Below are 16,069 nucleotides of genomic sequence, written 5' to 3'. Positions count from 1 at the left end.
AGCACGTTTTGATTTAAATATGTGTGTTTTGTCATAAAGCCAAGTTGGCTCAATAACCGATAGACATTGAAGTTACATTTGAAAAGATGCATGTTTATTAGGGATAGTTACAGAAGCGGGTCAACTAGCGGAATATAGGTAATGCACACTTACAGGGATAACAGGCCTCATTACAAGTACCGTGGTGCATGTAAAATTGGTGGTAAAGTGGCAGTAATTACCTTAACGACTTCTTATCGCTGTATTACCTCATTGCCGTACTATGAGTTTGGTGGTTTTGTGGAAGATTTACCTCCAGGAAAAAGGGGAAGGTAAATCTTCCAACATACCGCCAAAAATCAGCAAATCAGAAATTAAACCACCCTACTTCCACTTGTAATCCTGTGGTAAAACCACTGGACCAAGTGGTGGTACAGGTAATTGAATTTGGCAGTAAATCAGCGTATTTACTGCGATTCACAAGCAAACTCATAATGAGGCTCAAAGTCTCTGATGGGTCCAAACCGCAAGTCTCTTGAGTTTAGTAATGCTTCATCTGGGGCTCCCTCCTGGGTATGTAGGTCAATCCCAGTCACTCAAAGTCTCGGGGGGATTGATTGTCCCTACACTTGTTTTTTGGCTATTGTTAGGCAGAATCCTGTGCAGTTGCCTTGGGGACCACTGCAAGAAGATTAAGACTGCAGGAGTAAGCAGTAAACCCAATTGGTAGCAGTCTTTACCTCCCAGATTTACCTGGTAGCTGTGGCTGAGCAGTCAGACTTCTCTCAAGAAGAGTTAGGCAGTATACAGAGGATACACAATAGGACCAAAAATACAGTAGAACAAGGAAACACTGACCAGAGCTTTGTATCAAAAGTATATAATTATTTATTTAACACACACTTTAGAAAATACACTAGCACTATTAATCAAAGCAAGTTCAAAACACAATCAGAAAAGTATACACTCCTCACTTAAGAATTATTTAGACAAGTCTAAGTCAAAACACCACTTTTTGTCAAAACAGATGTGAGCGCGTAATTTAGATGGCACTCCAATAATTAAGTAAAGGGGAGAGAAAAAGGCAGGTCATAAAAATAAAACAGTTCCCAACACTTTTAAGAGACCAAAACAAGTTAGTGAAGGCAGAGTCTACTGTAGAGCCAAAGTTCATAGGCCAGGCCCACTTTAAATGGAGCAAGGTGAAATGCGCCCAAGATCACACAGTTGCGAAATGCATTCAAGTCTTTGTAGAAATGTTCAAAGGAGGTTGGGTGGTTCAAAAGATGAAGTTAGAAGGTCTGGGGGACAACGCAGTTGGAAAGCAAAGGATTTAAGGGTCACCTTTAGCAAACCGTGGAAAGGGAGGCCAGGTGGAACACAGTACCTTTAAAGTTGAGGAAGCTCCAGCGGTGGCAGTTGTTTCTGGCAGCGGGTGCAGTTCGTGGTTTCGACCAGGGGAAGAGATGATCTCGTCGAGGAGGAAACTTGGAGTCGTTGCACTGCCCAGGGAAGAAACCAGCCGCGGAGTTCGTCGGGTAAAAGGTGTGTTGCTGGTATTCGCGGTCACAGTGGTGCAGCTTGGCACGGGCGATTCGACCAAGAGACGTCCTGGAAGGCGAAATGGCGAACTGGCTGATCCCATCACCTCAGAGGAAGCAGAAGATCTTGTTGTCGGAAAGTGGTGAGGTCGTTGAAGCAGGGCTCCACTGGTGGTGTCGTCGTTGCAGATGGCTCAGCTTCTCCCCTCTTCGGATTTCTTAGGTCCTGTGGCGACTTCTGAAGTTCCAGTCCCAAAAGCCCTGCTTTTATGAAGAAAAACCCCCATTCAACAGCCTAGCTGTCACTCAAACATGCTAAGTGGTGAGCCGGGCGGCTCACCACTGGGCCAATAAGAACAGAGTGTGACTTGAGTTGCTAAGGCAACGCAGTCCAGGATGCCAATTCCCCCACCTACACATCCTGTGGAACCCAGACAGAGTGGCACCAGTTGGAGGGCTTCTGTGGAGAAGCCCGCCAAAAAGTGGAACAAAGGGCCCAACCTTGGTTGGAGTTACAGAGACGACACAAACGCCATTTTAGAAAAGAGTTCTGGCAAAAAGACCCAACCGGTGATTTAATATTAAATAAATAAACCGGCGGTATCTTTAACCTTGCACCAAAAAGTGGTGCGTTTAAAATCAATGGGAAAATCCCATAGGAAATATTCTGGTGGAATATTTTGTGTGGTAACCACTGCCACCAGCCAGAAACTCGACAAGGGGGGACTGGACAGTGCCCCCTTGGAAACAGACCCAGGGGCAATCGAATTAACCCCTTCCAGTACTTCCACAATATGATGGTTTGTACTGGTTCTGTTCACAATTTTGGACTAGTAAAGTCAATGGTGACTTTACATGCCCTGGGAGACAGTAGTCAGTCCCAGGGTATGGAGTCTATGTTTGGGGGTCACTATGACACCCCTGTGTTACTGCACTGAGGGTGCTGTGTAACACATACACAAAAACAGATGATACCCTATGGAGTAAAAAAAAACATAGCCCATAAGCACACAAGAAGTCAAAGACATACCTCAAATCATGCCTAAGAGTGGGAGGAAAAGAGTCTCACTCTTAGCAGGAGAAAAAAACAAACCCCAAAAATCCAGCAAAGCTGCTGGGGGACACACAAGGTTTGGGAAATTAGCCTAATAAGAGAATTCTCCCTAACAGCTATGTGATTTGTAGACTCAGGTCCTCTGCTTCTCGTCCTCTACTAGTGGAAGACCCCTTACTTTGGTCTCGGCACTCTATGTGCGCTTTCATGCTGGGCCTAAATAACTGGAAAAGCTAGGGCTGGATATAACACCAAAAAACCCATAGCTTCCACCAAGCTGGCCATTGGAGCTTTTCTACAGGCTGTGTCTTGGTATTTTCTTCACCTCCAATTTTAGGAATTGGGATGCAGGAGTTGGTTGTGAGAACCAAGGAGAAGGAGGGGGTGATTATATCAGAGATCAGAAGTGCACCGAGGAGGTTACATCAGAGGGAGAGAGTTATACGGAGGAGGCGAAAGAAGGAAAACCAGAAGGTGGAGGTGGTAGTAAAGGTGATCAGAAGAATCTCGAAAATGTAACATCAGGAGTAAAAGGAAATACCCCGAAGGAGGTATCACCGAGAGGAGAACGTGGCTTAGAGGTAGAAACAGCAGGAAGGAACACCGGAGCACGGAGTAACATCCCAAGAGGTAGAGGAAGAGTTAAGACCATCAGGAGATGAAAGAAACGTTGAGTGAAAGAGGGAGAACCGGCTCCTGGGTACAAACAGCTCAAATGAGTTGGCGTGCCCAGTGGGCTCTATGCAGTTCCATATGGTGGGAGGAGGATGGATATGTGATCAGGTGACTACCATGGTATCAAATAGTTAAGGTGAGAGAACCATCCTGACTATTATTTTGTTAGGGAAGATAACATTTGTATTTAAGTTGCCCATTTTTGTGACAACCATCCCACAACCCACCCCACCCCACCCCCCAAAAAACATAGGGCACCAAAACCAGCCTTTTTGGATTAACGTGCATCAACACCCCTGCGGGGTCTGAGATTAAATTAGAGATGCGACGAGGAAAAGAAGGCAATGCAAATTGCAACACGATGAAAAAAGAATAAGATTTGTATATAAATCCTACGTATTACTGCATACAGTTATTGTACATAATAATAAAGTAAACGATAAATCCTATTAGTGAACATATGTTTAACAACGACAAAATACATGCTTTCTGTATACTTATTTTTCCATTGTGAAGAAGGAAAGAGACAGTAACATGTACAATTGCAGTCTATGTACAGTTCTTGCAAGTGAGCTACACTTCTCAGTGGTAACGTGAAATCAACAGGTTTCTCAAGTGGGGACGGGTCTACGTTCTTTGTACCGGTTGCTCAAAGTCCACTATAACCTTCACGAATAAAGTTCAGCAATCTAAGGAATCTGTATGGGCAATAACCTTAAATCTAAAGTTGCAGACCGCACAGGAACACTGCAACTAAGAAACTATTAAAAACATTGTAACATTCATACGGTATATCTGCTAGTATAACACACATTGATTAAAACAATCATCATTACACGTTTTCTACCATACAAGTATGTGTTTTATATTGCTACACACTGATCTTTAATTAATCTGTGTTTGTGCTGATAAACTTTGCTACTGCCAAGGCATGCCAAAGTTAACAAGCATCAACAAAATCAATAGTCTGGGCTTTTGTATAAGCACTGTATGAGAATTTGTCAGGTGTTACCATCATATTTCCTGGTACTCACACCTTTTGGCTGGTATTTGCATTATATTTCGAACTATTTGCATCTTCGCCATGGATTGCCAGTAAACGCCCAGGTACTCACATCATTGGTATACATTGCCAGCAAATGCCAAGGTAATTCCACCATTGGTATGTAGTGTCATCAAATGTCCTGTTACTGAAATCAGTACCAGAGATTGACAGCACATGTTCAGGTACTCACCTCATGGCTAGGGATTGCCATCATTTGTCCAAGTACTTTGCTCACACTATTAGCATGGATAGTAATCATGTATGGTCTAAGTGTTCGTCCTATTGGCAGGAATTGCCATTAAATGGTTAGGTATGCTTTCTACACAAGGCTGATAATGTGAGGAGTCTTCTCCCATACACTGGTGATATGCAGCAGTCAGTAAATATGAACTTTCCTTAAAATAGACCCAAATCGGTTCACGGCACTAAGAACATGACTAAGGAAATGGAAGAAGCTGCATTGTATGGGTATTTGCACACTTCCAGATAGGATTTGCGAGTATTTAACTGCCTATTTTTTAAAGTTGGGAGTAACATTTTTTAGGGAGTAAAAAGTAAGTCGAATTCGCAGTGAGAGTATTTTATATGCGAATAAAAATATGTTTTAACTGGAAAAAGGAAATGTTTTTGTAATAATGATTTATTTTCACCTAGTTATTAATGCACATTAAAAGATAATTGCTTACTTCGTCTGACCAGGCAGTTATAATAGTAGCTTGTTCCTGTCGTATGCACTACTGGTCTAAACATATCAATGTAGCTGCAGGTGTACAAGGTATAGGTGTCCGTTTCCCAATTTTTGTTGGGAGTATTTTTACTCCCTGTTTTTATTTGTTTTGTGAGTACTTGCCTATTTTTAAGGAGTAAAAGTGTCCGATACACCCTTTATCTCTAGGGCTGGGTATGTGTGCAGTGTGTCATTGTATGGACTGTGTGCTGCTGTGTATGCAGAGCCTTGGCATATGTGCTGTATGTTGCCATGAGTGCAGTTTGGACGTTTGCAGTGTGTGGTAGTTAGTGGCCAGTTTGTGCATTCAGTGTGCTAGTGCATGTTGCAGTGGGAGAGCAGAGTATATGTAGGGGCAGTGTGTGTGGGGGTGGGTAGCGGGTGTTGGGGCAGTGTAAATGGCAGCAGTGTGTGTTTATGTGTAGGGGCAGTGTGTGTGTGTTGTTGGTAGGTAGTGTGGATGCTATATGGGTGTAGAGGCAGTGTGTATCTGCTGGCAGTGTTTTTGGAACCAGTGTGTGTGGTGGGGAAACTGTGCGTTTAGAGATGTGTGGGGGGCAGTGTGTGTGGAGAGCAGTGTGCGGGGACAGTGTATGTGTGTGCGGAAATGTGCGTGTTGCAGACAGTGTGTTGGGTAAACTATGTCTGTGGGGGCAGTGTGGCATTGTGTGGCAGCATCATGTGTGTGGTGAGGATAGTGTGACCATTGTGTTTATATAAATGGCAATGCGAGGGAGGGACAGTGTGGGTGTAGGGCACACTATGTCTGTGAGGGGAAAGTGTGCATGGAGAAGTGTGTGGTTGGGCATTTTTGTGTGAGGGGGCAATATGTGTGAAGGGCATTATGTGTGTAGAGATCAGTGTTTGACTGTGGCCAGTCTCTCCCTCCTTCCCTCTTGCTCCAGCTGTCTGGGCTCCTTGCTCTGGTCTCCTGGGTCTCCTTCAGCCCCCAGAATCCTTTACTGCCCAGTCTGATTGACCCCTCTTTCAGTCATTTGGCCCTCAGCAGACTCTAGTTCTCTCTTCTTACTGTCTTCAAGTAAGCCCTAGTCTACAGTACACACACTCCAGCACCTACTCCAAACATGAACACTGCTTTGTGCTTTTATAGTGCCGTGTTCCCACCTTCCAGCTTCTCTCTGGCAAAAGGGGATTCAGATGTGCTGGGTGTGGGTTAGGGATTGTCTGTTAGGCTCTGCTCCCTAGAATGGCTTACAGTCTGGATATGGGACTTGGATTTTTTTCTCGTCCCTACCCTTTGGTTGTTCTACCTCTGCCTCCGGAGCTGACTTTCAGCCTCTCTGATTTAAGGGTCCTCAGGCCTATTTCTTTAGACAGCATGCAAACAAATTGGCTGTTGGGGCCCACACTTGTTGATGGGTTTGATTTCTGATGTGGGCTTTGGGGGTTGTTAGTCCCTCCTCTTGGGTGGTCCACTGTCTGGTTGTCATACCCTAACCCTACGTCTGAGGTGGACTTCTTTGGCCTATCTGTTCTTCTCTGTATAAGAGTGATGGTCTTCTGCGATGAATAGGTAGCTGACTGTTGAGTCTCCATTCTTACTTCAGGTCACTCGATTTAGATGGGATTACTGCATGTTTTGTGGGCTCGCCATTCCCCTCTTCCCTTAAGGGGTCAGTAGTTACAGGTCTCCAGTTTCAGTAGAATTTAAAATACTGTGCTTTGGGGAGATCCTGATTACTGCAAATGGTCTAAATTTCCCAGGTGTAGGCCTCAACAGCTGGTTCAAGTCCACTGAGCATGTGCCTTGGGGACATCTTGGGATGAGGACCCTTAACTTCCCTGATCCGGGGTCTGATTATGTGCCTCTCTAATGCAGTAGCATTACCAAATGGGAAAACAAACTGTCAAGCCTCCTCTGATAGACCATTTCCTTCGGGTGGGGGTCAAGTGAGGGTGACTATGTTATCCTCCCAGTATTGCCCCAGGGCCTATCTTCCTCTAACTTGGGGGAGGTACCCAGACCCCTTAGTCACACCACTAGAAGCTGATGAAATCCTGAGAGATTAGGGAACTCCCACAAGAATTGGAAACCTTGCGTGGGTCCTGAGGCTGAATCTAGACTTTTCCCCCTACCGCATGTGCCAGATGTTCTGAGACTCCTTACCTGGCACTCTGGATTTATGGGATTGTTGTCAACCTTCTCTTCCTGATCTGACAGGAAGACCCGGTCCTCACCTGATTGTCCAGGACTTGAAGATGACTCCTTGCGTCGTCCTTTCTTCTTGGCGGACGTCTTCTTCTTTTTCTGGAAGAGGTACAGCCCACGTCGAAGAGAAGCCACTATGTCTGCCGAGGTGAGCGGTCGGACTAGGGACCTTTTCTCCGAGATAGCCAAGGAGAGGGGAAAAGCCAAACCAGGCAGAAAAACCCCTATGTTGGAGTCTTGGAATGTCCTTATTCCAGAGTGAGTTGTTCCTTTTGCATGTCAGTGTTGCCAAGGAACTGGAGAGTTTTGTAGGTTTCGAAGGTTGTGATAGCGCCCTGCAGCTGAGGCCTCAAAGCACTGTGGTGAGCGGTAGATACCCAGAGCACAGGCAGGGGTCTTCAGGCAGGAGCAATGTGGCGCTGAGGGCGAGCTTCTCTAAGAGCGAGGAAGACCGCCAAGAGAGCCAGACAGAAAGTGTAAACAGCACTGGAAGCAGAGAATCCCCAGTCGAGAAGGGAAGCTGGAGCCAGAGGACAGGAGAGAAAGCGGGCGAAGCGGGACCAAAGGATATACAGAGGCGGGCTAAACAGAGCCTGACATGGAGAAACGTGTCACAGGAGGCAAGGGGGAAAAGATGCTGAGCGTAGAGCGCAAAGCACAGGAAGAGCAAGGCAGCTTACCAGAAAGGTCCTAGGACTAGCGTGGTAACCTGTACGCGAGCGTTCTCAGAGAGAGGGTACCCCTTCCAATGGACTAGGTATTCAAGGCGTCCCTTCCGGGATCGGGAATCCCAGATCCTGATCACTTCATATTATTGAGGTTGATGAGTATTGGGAAGTAGATAACCAGACGGTCGTCGTTCATACGGGTCTGGGATACACTGGCGTACTAAGGAGGCATGGAAAACAGGATGTAATCGTCTGAACTTCTGGGGTAGCTGAAGCAGAAATGCAACGGGGTTGATATTGGCAGTGATCTTGTATGGACCGAGGTAACAGGGGGTCATCTTAGACAGGTGACCCAGCGTGGGAGGAACTTGGTAGCCAACCAAACCTTAGAACTGACCTTCCAATCGGGCATCTTCTGCCAGTGTTTATATGCCTGTCTTTTGTTTCACTTCTTGCTCTCATTCAACGAGAGCTGTCTTGTGGGCTTTAGACAGTTCAGCTAGAACAGCATCAATTGATGGAACGTCTGGTTAAAGGATAGAGGTAGGGTGCGAGGATGGAATCCGTAACTATAGTAGAAAGTCCTGAGTTTTGTGGCGAAATGTGTGGCATTATTGTATGAGAATTCAGTGGTTGGCAGGAGATTCACCCAATTGTCCTGTTGTTGGTTGATGAAACAGCGCAAATACTGCTACATGGTACTATTTAGGCGTTCCGTCTGGCCGTTTGTTTGAGGGTGGTACACCAATGACAACGCTCTCTGAATCCCCAGCATGCAACACAAGGTGCTCTAAAATTTGGAGGTATACTGGGAGCCCCGGTCACAGATGATACAGTCCGGAAGTCCATGGAGACGGAAAAATTCTCGGTGAAACACTTCAGCCATCTCCGAAGCAAAAGGTAACTTTGGCAATGGGGTAAAATGCCCCATTTTAGAGAATGAGTCCACCGTTACAATTATCACGGTATTCGCCTGTGATGGAGGGAGGTCTACCACGAAGTCTGTCGAGATCTGTTCCCAGGGCCGTGTAGGAACTGGCATCTGTTCTAGTAGACCTAAGGGTTGGTGCGTACTGTACTTGCACTGTGCGCACCGTGGGCAACTACGCCCGTAGGTCTGGACATCCAACCTTAATTTCGGCCACCAGAAGTTTCGGAGGATCAATTTGATGGTATTGGCAACTCCTCGAGGTCCTGCTGTCTTAGTATTATGGCCCCAAGACATGGGGCCTCATTGCAAGTTTGGCGGTAGCCTTGCCGTAAAACCGGCAGGCTGCCCCCAAACTTGCACATATTTTTACGGCACCTACGAATGGGCAACTATCGGGTCATTACGGCCCCGCCAGACCCGTTAATTGCCCATTCGCGGGCGCCAGAATAAAAGGCTCCCCATTCCCATTTGAGACCCATAGGGCTGAATGGGAACGGGGAGGCTGGATGCACCGGCACCATTTGTGAATGGTGCCGGTGCATACGACATGCTCTGCTCGCGGGTGCCGGTACGCCCGCCAGGTCAGACCTGGCGGGAGGAAAGGCACTCGCGAGCAAAACTCGTAGTTTGCTGGTCCAGTAACTACAGTACCGGCAAGCTTACCGGTACTGTAGTTACCGGACCAGCAAACTTGTAATGAGGCCCATGATCTGCTTCCATAGGGACAGGTTGGGATGAATAGACGGCGGTCAACAAAAGTCATGCCATCTTTTCTGGAAACTGAACCCCCTCGGGTGGTCTTTGGATCCAAGGTTGTTCTGATGGAAGCCTCTTGTACCTCCTGAAGAAAGGTGGAGACTTGATGTACGAATCGATTACATGGAAACACCCTTTCATGCCGGTGCTCAGGAACAGCATGTGGGTTTTGCCTTCTGGACAAAGCATCTGCCAGATTGTGTTTTGACTGCCTGGAATGTAAGAGATAACAATATCGTATTGTGCAAAATAAATACAAAGTGCCTGTCTGGGGTTGTGACATTCCATCTGCTGCAGTACCCTAAGGTTGCGATGGTCTGTGCGGATAGTAAAGGGATGTGCTCCTCCCTGGAGCAGTTGGCGCCACTCTTCGCAGGCCGTCTTCATAGCTAGCAATTCTTTTTCAATTACGGAGTAATTGACTTGACTTGGTGTTAACGTATTTGATAGGTAAGCGATTGGGTGCTTGGTTCCTTTCACCTCTTGGAAGAGGGCAGGCCCTATGGCAAAGGCTGACGCATCGGATTCAACAATGAAAGGGAGCTTCTGATCGGGCTGACCTAATATTGGTGCCGAGCAAAACCTTGACTTGCGCTGAGTGAAAGCGGCTTCCGCATCTTCTCTCCAGTGAAAGACAGCCCCCTTCTTCAAGAGAGTAGTAATGGGTAGGACTAGTCTAGAAAATTCAGGGATGAACCTGCTATAGAAGTTCGTCAACCCGAGGAATCGTTGTACGTCCTTAATGGAACCTGGCGTAGGCCAGTTTAGTATGGCTGTGACCTTACTAGGGTCCATTTCAATACTCTTCCCGGACAGAAGAGAGCCCAGATAAGGTGCAGTGGTGACAAAGAATAGACACTTTTCTGGCTTGACCAGCAGATGGCTTTCCCAAAGGCGGGTGAGTACATTGTGGAGGTATTTCTGGTGTTCCTGATGGGCATCACACAGTACTCATAATGGCCCAAAGGGGCACAAAATGCTGTTTTCCATTCGTCCCTGGTCTGTATTCGAAGGAGGTGGTATGCTCTTCTTAAGTCCAGTTTAGAAAACACCACTGCCCCTTGTACTGCCTCCAGGATAGCTTGGATGAGCGGCATAGGATACCGATCCCGAATGGTAACCGTTTTTAATCCCCTGTAATCTATGCAGGGCCTAGGTTCAGCAGAATCCTTTTTGGGGATGAAGAACATCGAGACCCCGCCGGGTGTAGGATGGTCGTATCAAGCCGTTATGCAGGTTGCGTCCAGGTATTCCCTTAGTGCTTTTTTCTCATTCACTGACAGTGAGAACATGCGCCTGAAAAGGCCCATTCCACCGGGAACCAAAGTAATAGCGCAATCCTCTGGCCTGTGTGGGCGGAGCTCCTGTGGGTTCTTGTCTTGGAAGACGTTGTTAAAGCTTGATAGTTCCGGGGGATGCAGTGGATCTTGATGGTTTCTTCAGAGGTTGCCATCTGTACCTTCACGACTTCTGGGGTCTGTGAGCGTAGGCAATGCTGGTTACAGTAGCCTGAGTTGAATTCAAGGAGATTCTTTGACCAGTCGATAGAAGGGTTATGTCTCCTCAACCATGGGATGCCCAGTATGATGGGAATGTGGGCTGCCCTGATTACATCGAAATGCAGGGTTTCTGTTTGTTGGAAGACAGTAACCATTAGATCCTCCGTAGTGCGAGTGATTCTTCCTGAGATGAGAGGATGGCCGTCTACTCCTTCTACCTTCTGTTCCTCGTCGCGTTCCACCACCGGGATCCCTTCTTTCTTTGCCCAGATGGTATCATTGAAGTTACCGCCTGCTACACAGTCGATAAGGGCCAAAGCTTCATTTTTGCGGTGGGCTATAGTGAGCTGAATAGACACCACCATGAGTCTGGAATCCTCTGATGTTGGAGACACGGCTGATGAGAGAAAGGGCTAAAACAGATCCCTCAGTCAGTTGCCCCCTTTAGGACCGAGGCTGTCCGTTTCCCAACCTCCTCAGGGGTACTTCTGGGCAGTTGCGCAGTAAATGAGAATCCGAGCCACAGTACATACACAATCCTTTACTGCAACATCTGTTGCGTTCCTCTGGTGTTAGGGGTGCTCGGGCATTGCCTATCTGCATGGGTTTTTCACGTAAGGGTCTGGGCATGGCCGAGGCTGGTGAGGGTGTTGCAGGAAAAGATGGCAAGAACCCCGTCCTTTTCTCCTTTCCAAGCGTCTTTCCGACATCCTGTAGTCTATATGCAATACTGCGGAAAGGAGATCAGAGAATTACCAGGGTTGCGGGGTTCGGGCTAGCTCGTCCTTGAGCTCTTCTCTCAAGCCCCGTCAGAAAATTTCCGAACTGAGCTGCTCTGGCCACACAGCTTCTGCAGCTACATTCTCGAACATGGTGATATACGACAATAGATCCATTGAACCCTGTCTAATGTCCAGAAGCTCTTCACATGCCATGTTCACAACCTCTGGGCACTCAATCGTCTGTTTCAAGAGTGCAAGAAAAGCCCCATAGTCTTGTAAAACGGGATCAGCTGCAGTTACCAGGGGTGTGGCCCGTGCCAATGCATTCCCCACCATGTTTGAGACCATGAATCCCACCATGGCATGATCCGAGGCGTAGGTGCTAGTGCGAAAGGTGAAGTGAACTACACAGGCCTCCACAAATTCCTTGAGTCTTTTGGGTGACCCATCAACTTGCCAACTGAAAGAGCCATAGTTGGAAGGTCAGTCGGTGGTGGACCGCGAGCTGTTACTAATTGCCCTAACATGGCATTTTCGGCTTTAAAGTTTTGCATCTCCAGGGTAAATCCCAGAACTGCTCCCACTAACTCTTGTACTTGTTCCGTGGTAGCCATTGGAAGATCTTGTGGTCGCTGCAATCTGTCAACCTTCTCTTCTTGAGCTGACAGGAAGACCTGGTCCTCACCTGATTGTTCAGGATTTGAAGATGACTCCTTGCGTCATCCTTTCTTCTTGGCGGACGTTGTCTTCTTTTTCTGGAAGAGGTACAGCCTACCTCGAAGAGAAGCCATTATGTCTGCTGAGGTGAACGGGTGGAGTAGGGACCTCTTCTCCGAGATCGCCAAGGAGAGGGGAAAAGCCTAACCAGGCAGAAAAAACCCTACGTTGGAGTCTTGGAATGTCCTTATTCCAGAAGGAGTTGGTCCTTTTGCATGTCAGTGTTGCCAAGTAACTGGAGAGTGTTGTAGGTCTCCAAGGTTGTGATAGCTCCCTGCGGCTGAGGCATTGTAGCACTGTGGTGAGCTGTAGCTACCCAGAGCACAGGTGGGGGTCTGGAGGCAGGAGCGCTGTGGCGCTGCGGGTGAGCTTCCCTAAGAGCGAGAGAGACCGCCAAGAGAGCCAGACAGAAAGTGTAAACAGCGGGGGCGAAGCAGAGAATCCCCAGTCGAGAAGGAAAGCTGGAGCCGGAGGACAGGAGAGAGCATGCGAAGCGGGACCCAAGGAGATACAGAGGCGTGGTAAACAGAGCCAGACACGGAAAAACATGTCACAGGAGGCAAGGGGGGAAAGGCGCTAAGCGAGGAGCGCAAAGCACAGGAAGAGCGAGGCAGCTTACCAGAAAGGTCCTAGAACTAGTGTCAGCCGCAAGGATTTATGGGGCGCGATAGCGGGACTGGGAAACTAGACCGGTACCACGCGTTGTTCACGGACGTGCTGTGCCAGTCCCTGGCGGCTTCACCAACGGTCGCATACGTGCCACAAGCAGCATGTGACAATTGTCTTGACTTTGGTCCCCATTTCAGCCTTTGTATGTGCCACAATTCTGCAATTAAACAGCCTCAGCATTCCCCACACAGGTTTTTTTAACGTTTGTGGGTAGAGCTGAACTGTACACAGGCACACCAATTTGAGGGATCCGATTCCCCACTAAATCCCTGTCCTGTATGTGTTCCCAGGGGCTGGGTCTGAGCTGCTCGAAGGTGGGTATCCACTGAGTCAACCATATTCATCATAGATATTGTGATGTATCAGATTAAGTCATAATTTTTTTTCTGGATGTAGCCTCTCCCCATGTGGCCATGTGGCCAGGGGACGGCAGTCGCTACCTGATCCTGATCCTGAGGATGGCTATATGAGAGAGTATCACATGGGGGGAGGCAGCCCTCGGGCGGATGTCATGACTTCATCAGATGAGAATACCCCAGCCATTCCCCATGCATCGATGGCTTGTCCTATCTCCCCTCACCCACCTAGATAAAACAATGAGGACATTCTCTTTGACTCTACATTCCTCAAATATGGATGGGCCTTTTAACACCATTAGAAACACTCTGGCAGACTTTAAATCCAAATTGTCAAAACCAAACTACCAGTACCATAAACCCAAGAATACTGGGATGAGAAAGATGCTACGAGTAATGAGGATTACTGAGAGCCCAAAGCACATGGTGTGCTCTGGAAGCCATGAGTTTTAAACCTGCGAAACAGCTGCAAAGGGGTGAACCTCGCTAGCTGGAGAATGTGACCTCTCTCAATTCTGAGCAAGAGACCGGAGGGCTTGAAAAGTGTCCGTGGAGCGTGGTGGCTTTCCAAAGAGGAGAAGGAAAGCCGATTGCATGCGAACGTATGCAGCAAGGACGCCAGAAGCAGAGAGAGAACTTCACTCAACTGAAGTCCAGGGAAACGTGGAACCGAAAGGCGGGAACCGTGAGAAGCCGTGAATCAGGAAGGCAAAATGCTCCACAACTACCACAGGCTTGCAGAAGGAGAACCGTCATTTCTCCAGCATGGGGTCTGGCATGGATTCACATGCTCATGACTATTCCCTGTCGTCAGGCTGGGAATCCTCGGTAAAGAAAAAATCAGTATCAGTTTTGTTTCTGATCTGTCTTTCTTAGTAGTAACCAATCACTGATCTCTGGGTCATGCTGCCCCCAGCCAATGACTGCCCGCTGCCTAAGCACCGTCTCTGGCAGCCATCCTCAAATTTTTACCGCACGTTCAAGTGTTGGGAGTCCTTGTGCTTTAGCTCTCGAGTTTTTGCTGCGTTTTCGCGCTTTTTCAGGAGATTTTCTCATTTTTTCGCTTTAATCGAGTCTCAAGCTCCACCGTTTCTACTTCCGATAACGGGGACCGGTTTCGGAATTCTTCTACGCCCCTCAAGGGTGAAGTTTTCATCGAGTTTACGCTTCTTGGAGGATTCCGGAAGATCTGCGGCCTACCTCAACGGACATGGCCCAGGACAAGGGAAGCTTGACGCCCGGATCCAAGCTGTTCAGGTGCTGCCCTGGATGCGGATTACACAATGTTTTCAAGGAGGACGAGCATTCGCAATGTCTCTACTGCCTTCATGAGGACAAGACGCACGTGGAGAAGGACTGTGCGTTCTGCAAGAACCTTTCGGAACGGACCAAGCAAGATCGTCGTTCCCGCCTCGCCGCCTGGCTGGAGAAGGGCACAGCAGGTGAGAAGGCGAAGAAAAAGTCTGAGCGCTCTATTAAGTCCTGTGAGGGCGCCCCGGCGACGGGGGCCCAACAGAAGGACAAGCACTGCGAGTCCGCGGGCACCGGGAGCACCGAAAGGTCGGGCTCTTCAGCTGCCAGGCAGGGCGCGACTTCTCCGGCACGTTCAACCACGAGCCAGAGCTCTGGTTCGGGGAAGAGGAAGTCCGAGAACCCGGGTAAGCTGCTGGAGCGGCCCCGGTTGATCTCGAAGGGACCCAAGGGGAAGCAAGGCGCTGACCCTCCCCCCAAGGCGAAGGCTCAGGACGCACCTAAGGTGGTGAGGGCTTTGATCCAGTCGGCAAAGGCCTCTATCGAAGTGGTCGCTGCGGCCCTGGCAAAGCCGGCTGAGACTACGCCAGTGGAGACGGCCTCTGGGCCCAGAATATCCCTTTCACCGCGGAGGGAATCCTCTTTCCAGCCCATCGTTAGGACCCCTGTGAAGACCCCGGCGGAAAAAGAGGGTGGGGGCGGTGGCCATTACAGACTCGGAATCAGCCTCTGAGGAGGATCTGGTGGAAACCGTGAAGGGCCTCAACGAGAGGTTCGAGAAAGTTCGATCCCAGGGGAAGGAGCCTGCTGAGGAGATCGAAGATAGCGAGGATGGTGACAACGACGAAGGCCCGGTGGAGCAACCGTCCCTCCCGTCGCAGCCATTGCCAGAGCCTCAGGATAGCTTGGCGGCCATTTTGTTGGCAATCCAATCCTTATGTACTGAGATAAGGATGAGGTTACCACAGACCCCGACGGAGGATCCTGAGCCAGGACTGCCGGGAAGCCCCCCGAACAAGCGGAGGAGAGTCCATCCCGCTCCGCCCTTCGTGCCCACAAGGCCTGAGGACCCCTCATTCCCCTCGCCTGACCCTCGGGATGATACGGCGACGGATACGGGGACGGGGACGGATGACGACGGTGGCGATGATACGACGGACATTCCTTCATCGCCTCCCCCTCGGGCCTCACCGCCCGATGAAATTGGCTCCTTTCACGCCATGATAGCCAGGGCGTCCGAGCTCTTCCAACTCTGCCCGGAGGAACAGAAGAAGGAAGGCTTTCTTTATCAACGACAGGGGGCCAGGAG

General features: G+C 48.8%; 1 protein-coding gene across 1 annotated transcript in view; it reads left to right on the top strand.

Moving 5' to 3' along the window:
* LOC138520949 (AMP deaminase 1-like) overlaps positions 1–16,069 on the top strand; it is a 2,571,753-nt gene that overhangs the window by 1,476,319 nt on the left and 1,079,365 nt on the right. The window lies entirely within an intron of this gene.

Source organism: Ambystoma mexicanum, chromosome 13, assembly GCF_040938575.1.
Source record: "Ambystoma mexicanum isolate Mex_15411 chromosome 13, UKY_AmexF1_1, whole genome shotgun sequence".
Lineage (NCBI taxonomy): Eukaryota > Metazoa > Chordata > Amphibia > Caudata > Ambystomatidae > Ambystoma > Ambystoma mexicanum.
This window is presented reverse-complemented; position numbering and strand designations above follow the sequence as displayed.